This window comes from Choristoneura fumiferana, chromosome 21 (assembly GCF_025370935.1).
Source record: "Choristoneura fumiferana chromosome 21, NRCan_CFum_1, whole genome shotgun sequence".
NCBI lineage: Eukaryota > Metazoa > Arthropoda > Insecta > Lepidoptera > Tortricidae > Choristoneura > Choristoneura fumiferana.
Window position 1 is genome coordinate 17,500,641 of NC_133492.1, and position 9,746 is coordinate 17,510,386.

Consider the following 9,746-nt stretch of genomic DNA (forward strand, 5'->3'; position numbering starts at 1 on the left):
CGAATGACATATATGAACTATGAAATGTCAAAAAAAAAAATGGCGATGGGTAAGGCGCGAATGTTAACCAATGTGACATAGAAATAACATAAAAAAAATACGTGACGTTACCATAAAACGTAACGCAAATTTTTATAAAGCCTAGATCAAACTGGTAAAAATTCCCATTAGATAACGCATGTATGAAAAAAAAATACATGTCATATAATAAAGTGAAGTTTTTATTTTTACTAGAACTTTCTGACGATACTGATCTTAAATCTGTCCTATATGAGATCTATAGAGCTAAACATGAGAATGTGGAAGTAGAAGTACCCTCTAGTTGACGAACATCTTTCCAAAAGTGTATCTTTACATGCCTCTCTAACACTGAACAATAAGGTGCACATTTATAAGCATAACGAATTTGGATGTGGTTTTTTTTATTCGACTGGATGGCAAACGATCAAATGAGTAAGAGATCACCACCGCCCATAAAAAATCTGCAACGCCAGGGGTATTGCAGACGCGTTGCCAACCTAGAGGCCTATGATGGGATACCTTACGTGCCAGTAATTTCACCGGCTGTCTTACTCACCACGCCGAAACACAACAGTGCAAGCAACTGCTGCTTCACGGCAGGATTAGCGAGGAAGATGGTGGTAGCAATCCGGGCGGACCTTGCACAAGGTCCTACCACCTAGTTGTGAGCATGCTTGTGGACTTCGACTGTACAAGCTATTAAATACCTCAAAGAAATGGCCAAAACCCTAAATCACAGGTTTACCAATTTAGGAAGTAGTATCTTAGTTAAGTGGACAATGTAAAAAGATGTTTTTGGAAATAAATTATTATGATTATTAAGTTTAGGTAACAAATGAACTAAGTAGGTAAGTGAATCTCTCCGTTTGTCTCTCACTTTAAATACGCTATGCATGTAGCAGGACGTGAACACAGAACTCGCCACAATTCTCTTGTGCCGATCCCTGCACCTACAGATTAAAATTTATTTAACTTCAAAAATATCCATCTAACTAACTTACTGTGCGTGCAGTCATTGGAAACCTAATAATAAACTGGTGTAAGTTAGAATTTTTCTGTGTGAACTTCCCTTTACCACATTTTTCGTTACGTTATGTCAAAATACGTAGCATTTTGTAAAAATGTAACGTAATCGTAACGAAAGTGTAACGTATTTTATACAAAAAATCGTTTATCATGGTGAATAACGACATTTTGAACATAATAACACATGCCACTTACATGGACAAGATTACCCTATCGTATGAAAAAACAACCAGTTAAAAATAATCACTACTTACCTTAAAATCGAACAAGCACTTTCGACGTTTTTTCGAAAAAAAACCTCCGCGTCACTTTTGATGGCTGTTTTGTCAACAAACTGATGAGATTTATTTTATCTCATCGATGTTGCCCTATTAGAGTATTAGTTGCCAGTGTACAAAAACAAATTTCTACCGAAAATTGGCGTTAAAAGTAGCTTAATTAAGCGTCACCTAAGTATTCGTAACGAAAACGTGGTTTTTTGGCACGTGAAAAGAAATATATAAAACATGAAAATTATTTGATTATCATGATTCCGCAATCGGTAGGACTATCGTTATATCATAAATTTTGTTTAAACAAAATCATGATCATGAGAAGTTAAATAGCATGAAAATAATAAGTTATTAAGTACAAGTGGTCAAAAAAAATAGTCAATTTTCGTTACGTTTTGGACGGTAATATATTTTTATTATTTTTTTAAAAGGGTTTAAATCAATTATCTCATTTGCGACCTTGAGAGTTTATATCGTGTCATATAATAAAAAAAAATTAAACCTCTAGGTGTTATCAGTTTTTTTTTATCAGCGTTCCAAATTTGAAACGTCCAAATTGGTCAAAATTCGCGGCCTTACCCGGATGTCGTCCATCCCGATGTTCAACTTTTTTTAAATCTTTCAAATAAAAGATTTATTTTATTATTATTTCGTATTGAGTTTTTTCCTAACAGCGATTTAACTTTTTTTTAACATCGATATTACAGCACTGGTGTAACTGTGGCAAAATTTGCGTGTAATATACTGTCAAGTTGGTTCGCCTAATTCTGTACCCTTAGTGTAAGTTTTTGGTTACAAAATACGTCTCGATCGCGTTCGCGTTAAAATCTCAATTACGAAAACTTACACTAAGAGTACTGTGCCCTTAGTGTAAGTTATCGGTTACAAAATACGTCTCGATCGCGTTCGCGTTAAAATCTCAATTACGAAAACTTACACTAAGAGTACTGTGCCCTTAGTGTAAGTTATCGGTTACAAAATACGTCTCGATCGCGTTCGCGTTAAAATTTCAATTACGAAAACTTACACTAAGAGTACTGTGCCCTTAGTGTAAGTTATCGGTTACAAAATACGTCTCGATCGCGTTCGCGTTAAAATCTCAATTACGAAAACTTACACTAAGAGTACTGTGCCCTTAGTGTAAGTTATCGGTTACAAAATACGTCTCGATCGCGTTCGCGTTAAAATCTCAATTACGAAAAACTTACACTAAGAGTACTGTGCCCTTAGTGTAAGTTATCGGTTACAAAATACGTCTCGATCGCGTTCGCGTTAAAATCTCAATTACGAAAACTTACACTAAGAGTACTGTGCCCTTAGTGTAAGTTATCGGTTACAAAATACGTCTCGATCGCGTTCGCGTTAAAATCTCAATTACGAAAACTTACACTAAGAGTACTGTGCCCTTAGTGTAAGTTATCGGTTACAAAATACGTCTCGATCGCGTTCGCGTTAAAATCTCAATTTGTATGGAAACACGCACAGCGCCTCTAGCGGAACGTTTGCGATGTTCGTGTTTCGCGAACGCGATCGAGACGTATTTTGTAACCGAAAACTTACACTAAGAGTACTAGACTCGAGTATAACGTAACAAATAAGAAAATGAGTAAAAACATACTAGTTACGTTTTCGCGCTAAAAGTATTCGACCGATCGTAATAAAATTTGTCGCCGAGATAGTATGAGACCTAGACAAGGATAGAGAATTGCCCCAGAAAATTGTACAGTTCCCGCGCAAATAAGGTGAAACACATAAATAGTCACAGAAACATGTCTGCAAAAAAACACTACGTAAATACCTATTCGCAGTATCATAATTTTTTGCCGTCTTTTCAGAAATAGATTTAGTTGATTGATGGCCATGCTGAATGGATAGGCCAGCCTAGATTGTATCGACAGTCATAAATCACAACGAATGTTCTTAGACATTTTCATGATATTTCTCAACGTATACTTATGTTCAGTCGTAGTTTAATGTCGCATGTGTACTGGCAGCTGTACAGTCGAGGAAACTAAACCATGTACCAGCGTGGAACTTTTGTGCTACTAATGTCATGTTGACATCCCATACATCTACCAAAGAAATCATAATGGAATTGATTACAAAGGATCCGCCCTGGTACATGACTCAGTTTCCTCGACTGTACTTGTTCATCGCTGTTTGTCTCACGTTATCGTGGAAATATTAATCACTTAAATTCAAATTCAAATGAAAAAAAAATCAAATCATTTATTCAGTAAATACGCCGCAATGGGCACTTTTACACGTAATTTTTTAAACTACCAGCTCTTTCGGGAAGACCATCATTTGCCAAGAAGAATGCGCCGCAAGAAACTTGGCAGTCATTTTTCAAAATAAAATAATAACAAATAAAATACTTGAAAACTGCAGGATACAATTAAAGAAGAAATTAGTGTCAATGATTACCTAAATGACGTTGATGTTATCTAAATGTATTATGCTTCAAATGTTTCCTAATGATATTATGATAATGATAATGTATAATTATATTTGTTGATAATTTAAATCTCGCCTCATCATTTGTTCACTTTAAGACTAGAGTTAGGGAGACTATTTATTGTATTTTAATTTGTGACATTTAATTTTCATAATGATGCGCTGTTATTAATATGGTCATCTGAATTAACCTATACACTCGTATCCTATCTTATGTGATCTACTGCGAGGTCTTTTCAAATGATTTCGTACGCCGACAGGCACATCATGGCTTGCGCTCTTGTTTGTTTGTCACCTAACTATGCCTATGCTGACGAAATAAATAAATGAATTATGAATGAATTATTATGAATTATGAAAGAAAAAAAATACAAAATAATAATAATAATAATAATACAGGGATGTATGGGGTCCCTTAGTTACAAAACTAAACACTAACTATGTCTACGTTCAGTGGAAGTGTAGAATGCTTTCAACGTCATAAAAAAAAACTGAAATATACATTTCAGGTCAAGTAACCATTAAGCTTTTGGATTCCGAAGGCAAACTCGCGTCTGCCGCCCCCAAAGTTAGCTCACACGCACTCATGTCATGCTCTGAAAGCAGAGCGGTACCGAGGACATGGTATTGCTTCCGTTCCCATAAGCTCTATGGGATCGTCTTGGGAACTTTGACCTGGTCTACTTACCTGTCCCCCATTTCACTTATGTGACATAATAATGTCGAGTGACAATCTATTATTTGTATGATTATTTTTAATATATGTTGTGAAACAAGAATTATTTTCCCTAGTCGATATTGATTTTATAAGATACTAGCTTAAGCCCGCGACTTCGTCTGCGCGGATCTAGGTTATCGCGCGGTGGCGCCCTCTACGGAATAAAAGGTATCCTATGTTGATCCTGGGGTTCTAAATACCTATATACCAAATTTCATCAAAATCGGTTCAGTGGTTTCGACGTGAAAGCGTAACAGACAGACAGACAGACAGACAGACAGAGTTACTTTCGCATTTATAATATTAGTAGGGAAGTAGGGATTATACTCCGTATCCCCTGTACAGCATTTCAAACCAACGCCTCCATGTTGCGAGAACTGAAAGTCTCCTCGCGACTGCCATCGGAATGTCTGCGCAGGGTTCTTGAATACTTCGGCCACATTGCAAAGAAAGACGGTCACGACCTTGTTAAGCTAATTGTGACCGGTAGTAGATGGGAAGAGGCCTGGTGGTCGCAGCCCAATGCGTTGGTTCACACCGCCAGAGACAGAAATAGATGGAAAAAGTGCGAGAGAAAGTGATGCAGAAGGGGGGTCACGACCCTCATTACTGAGGAATACGACACCAGTAGAAGGAGGATGGTGAACTGTTATGGTGTCGCGTCTGCATCGCAACGTCGCAACAAGCGTGGTGGAATAAAAAAAATATTTAAGGGGGGCTCCTAAACAACAAACGTGATGTTTTTGCCGTTTTTTGCTAATGTCTAATGAATGTTGACAGATGGTACGGTACCCTTTGTGCGCCAGGCCGACTGGCACTTGCCCAGTTTTTTTAATATTTTTCCATCACACTTGCTCGTCAATGACGTTATTCCATGCCTGTATACTAAAAGACAGTGGCCTCAATTGTTCCCGCGGGAATTATGGATCTACGTATAGTTTTACTCCCCAAGGGATTTATAACTTTAGTTTTAAAAAGTTAGTAGGTACGTCATTTCAGACTAAAGAGGTTTCAAGTCAGCCAACGTTTTATTTGCATCTTTAACTAAAACTTAGATATAACCTAATTTTACACCATACTCGTAAAAATTTGCCACGCTTCATTAAACTTCGTTATTTTTATATTTTAAATTTATATGAAATTGTTTTGCAAAAATTTTAGTAAATATTTTTTTAGCATGTTGGAATAATCTGGCTGGTAAGACCATTCGAATTCTAAACTAAACACGGTTCTTAGTATTATCTATGGTAGACGACTCGAAAAAAGTGACAATCAGGGGGGCTACCACGAAATTTGAAAATCGAAGTTCATATCGTTTTCCTGACGCTAATATTATTTAATACGAGAGCGAGAGGGACGGTACGATACGAACTTCAATTTTCGAATTTTGTAGTAGCCCCCTGTATTGGCGGGTAGCCATATTTTATTCAGTTGTTTTCGTAACGTCTTGCTTTTGCTGAACTTCTCTCTTTTTCTCACTTCACGTGTTTGGACACAATTTTTTTTTTTGTGTTTGGACGCAAAATAATTTAATTTTTTGCATTTTTTCCTCGCAATGTGATGATAATCATTTGTGTGTATCACGGGAAGGAAACAGGAAGGGAATAACAAACTCGGGTCATTAAAAGCCCTCCGCCTCCGGCGTCGGGCTTCTAATAGACTCGTTAGTAAACCCCTTCTTACGGCCCATAATGCACAATGTAGGTACTATTTTTTATTAATGTTTGTTAGGATCGCCACAGAAGCAAACTCAATAATTTTACATCTTTTTAAAATAACTAACCAACAGAAAGTTCCTTGACATTGTCATTTCAATCAATATCTTAAAAACGACTGAACTGTTTTTTTTAAACATACCTAAGAATCACTGCAAGGAGATATTCTTCCGATCGAAATCGGGCTATCCGTTTGAGAACTAAACGATGCCACAGACAGACAGACAAAAATTGGCATTAAACTAATAACACCCCTGCCAACACCGATGCTAACAGCTATTTTCACGTCCTTAAGCCTTAAGTCTAAATCACACTCTAAGACTCTTGGTCGGTTCTTAATCGGAACTTCGGAGCGTCACCACTTTATTGTTATGAAGCGTTATTAGGCGACGGGCGGCGAGCCAAATTGGCCTTCGTCTGCTTTATCACCCGCGAACTTCGCTTTGTTTACGAGACTTGGCGCGAGATCGGATCGGGACGAACTTTAGTTGAGTTCCCCGATAACCGAGTGTGAGTTTTTATGCTGTTACAATCGGTGTGGGAGTTCTTTTGAGGTTTCATTGCCATTTTTATGAGTCCAAGCCTCAAATGGAAAATAAGCGCTTATAGGGTCACCTCGTAAATGTTTCAAACTTCCGTGATTTTCGCTCATATTTCATACCATACGCGGCGGACAGCTCCTTCGATGCCATTATGTGGAGAAGAAACATGAGAAAAGGTGTTGCATTAAGTCATCTCGATGGGAAGATTTGGCAGCATACAGGCTTGAATGGCGCAGGACTGTGCAGAGGCAAGTTCGCGAGTTTGAGGAACAGCGTAAAGCCGACCTCGATGCTAAACGCGACGAGCGTAAGTCTCGGCCACCTGCTGCCATTTATTGTAATAACGTGGACGGTGTGCTTACGTGCCGACAATGCGGACGCACGTTCACAGCTAAGATAGGCTGATGCAGGTGGTAGGACCTTGTGCAAGGTCCGCCGATTGCACACCATCTTGCTCGCTAATCCTGACGTGAGCAGCAGTGCTTGCATGTTGTGTCGGCGTGGAGAGTAAGACAGCCGGTGAAATTACTGGCACGTGAGGTATCATCTTAGGCCTCTAGGTTGGCACGCGTCAGCAATACTGGTGTTGCAGAATGTTTATGGCGGTGGTGATCTCTTACATCAGGAGACCCATGCTCGTTTGCCATCCAGTGTATAAAAAAAAAAAAAAGCGCTATGTAACCATCTTAGAGCGCATGAGCGCCAAACAATAATTAGGAGTTCAAGTGGTCGCCATAGCCGAAATCGATCGGATCTTAATCATCATACCGTATGCTCCTCTCATCCACTCAAAAGTTGACTGGTTGAGATCTCTTAAAGGGCCTAAGGGCGTAATGTTTTTTTTTTAATTTGTGATACTTACATAACACCTAACGTTTAGATCCTTACATTGCTGAGGTTCAGATTTTAGCAAATAATAAACTTTGAGATTCTGTTTATTCAAGTTTGTTAAAATATTTGTGGATATTTGTCATACTTACACCAAGATACGAACAGCTATAAAATAAACATATAGGCATTATATTATATTAAGTACGAGTAAAATTAAACCGTTGGTAACATCGTCGAAACTTTGATTGTTACATTACGGAAAAAACAAAGGTGTAATGTTGAATAGACTTGCCTGAACACTTTGTACTACAGCCACGAGCAGGGAACGTTTTCTTTTTTCCAACGGTATAAGCAAACGTTTACATATTAATTTATTTTATTTTATGTAAAACAATTTATAAAATGAAATAGTTAATTGGCCCTCTAATATTGCTGTGTCCTAACAGGGCGTCACATGTATACCTGCCTATTTATAATTCCATCTATGTTTGTACTGTGATATGCAATAAATGAATGAAATGAAATGAAATGAATTCACGTAACTATATCCAGATAAGATAACAAATTATTTACATTGATATTTTTTTAAACAAAATTGATAAGTTACGGATAGTCCAGCTGATTGATTATTTACACTAAATGTTTGGAACATACCCAACAAGTAAATTTTAACAAAAAGTTGGATTTCTTTGACTGATTACTATTTTTCTCAGGTTTTTAAATTGTGTTTGTAAAAATCATACTTACATTGATTGATGTTTAAAGTAAACCGCACCAAAGTCGTGGAAGTATTTTGTATAAAAATATCTAGGTGTATAAAATAAATAATGTTGTTAGCACAGCCCGGCTTGAGTGACCCTACAATGATCACAGAATAAGTAATAATACAAGTACAGAAGGTTCTCTCTTTTGATGTTGACGAAAGCCGCCATTTTATATGCCTACGTAATTTTTATTAGCAAAATCACCGCGCACCACCAAGCAACATTGAACTCTAGTGCTGTGCGCGAAGGTCGTTATTATTCAGCACCAACGTTTTGGTCTAAACCAAAACCCTAAAAATATAATCCTAAGATAGGGTTGTAAATCAATAAAAAAAATAATACTCACATATTATTATAACTTAAGAGTAAATTCGGACAAATAGGTACTTAGTTTTCTAGCATTTTTAAATTGACCTCCTACGATCTCCGACGGTCACAAAATGGATAATTATACAAGGTCGCGTGCCGAATGCGTCGTCGGCTGCCCCAAAGGTTTTGTACACCCGCAGTGGGCATTGGTAAATCGCGAATTACCTAGGTCTGTTCTTTTGTCGCACTCGCACTTAATATGGTTTCGAACAGAATTGGGTTAGTTAGTGTAATGTTATGTACAAAATAGAAAATAGTAAGAATTTTAGTGTTGCAATTAATTAGTGAGCTTTGCGGTGAAGGAAAAACATCGTGAGGAAACCTGCACAAACCTGCGAAGCAATTCAATGGTGCGTGTGAAGTTCCCAATCCGCACTGGGCCCGCGTGGGAACTACGGCCCAAGCCCTCTTGTTCTGAGAGGAGGCCTGTGCCCAGCAGTGGGATGTATATAGGCTGGGATGATGATGATGATGATGAATTAATTAAATTTTCATGAATTTCCAAAAAAAAAATTCATGTTAAGATAACATTATGTAGTTTCCATACTGTTTAGTGTGGAAGTAGTAGCTCTCGTCTCACCACGTCACTTCAATGACGATAGTGGTGATGCTGCTTTTCCGTTCACAATTACGTACATAACTAGCCTAGCCTGTAGCGATCGCAACTAGACCGGATTTATCGCGTCGTAAAACCTGAGCGAGTCTAATGAAACGGCCTCGTCACCCATTTGTCGCGCGCCGTTCGTGTCGCCACAGGGGGGAGATTTGAAACAGTATGCTACCGTAATATTTTTGGACTATTTTCACAGAATAAGTAATAGTACAAGTACAGAAGTTTCACTGCCGTACAAAAGTGACGTTTAGGCATAAGAATCGTGCCTGCTTTATGCTTCTCTGTCTATCGCATAACTCGTGTTCACTCGCACGCGTTGAGTCGCACTGAATCGCCTCAACGTTGGGGAGGCCCGGTATGTACTTGTAGCTCGGCGGCGGAATGGCCTAGTGACACCCCCCTGCTATTTTACTCTTTT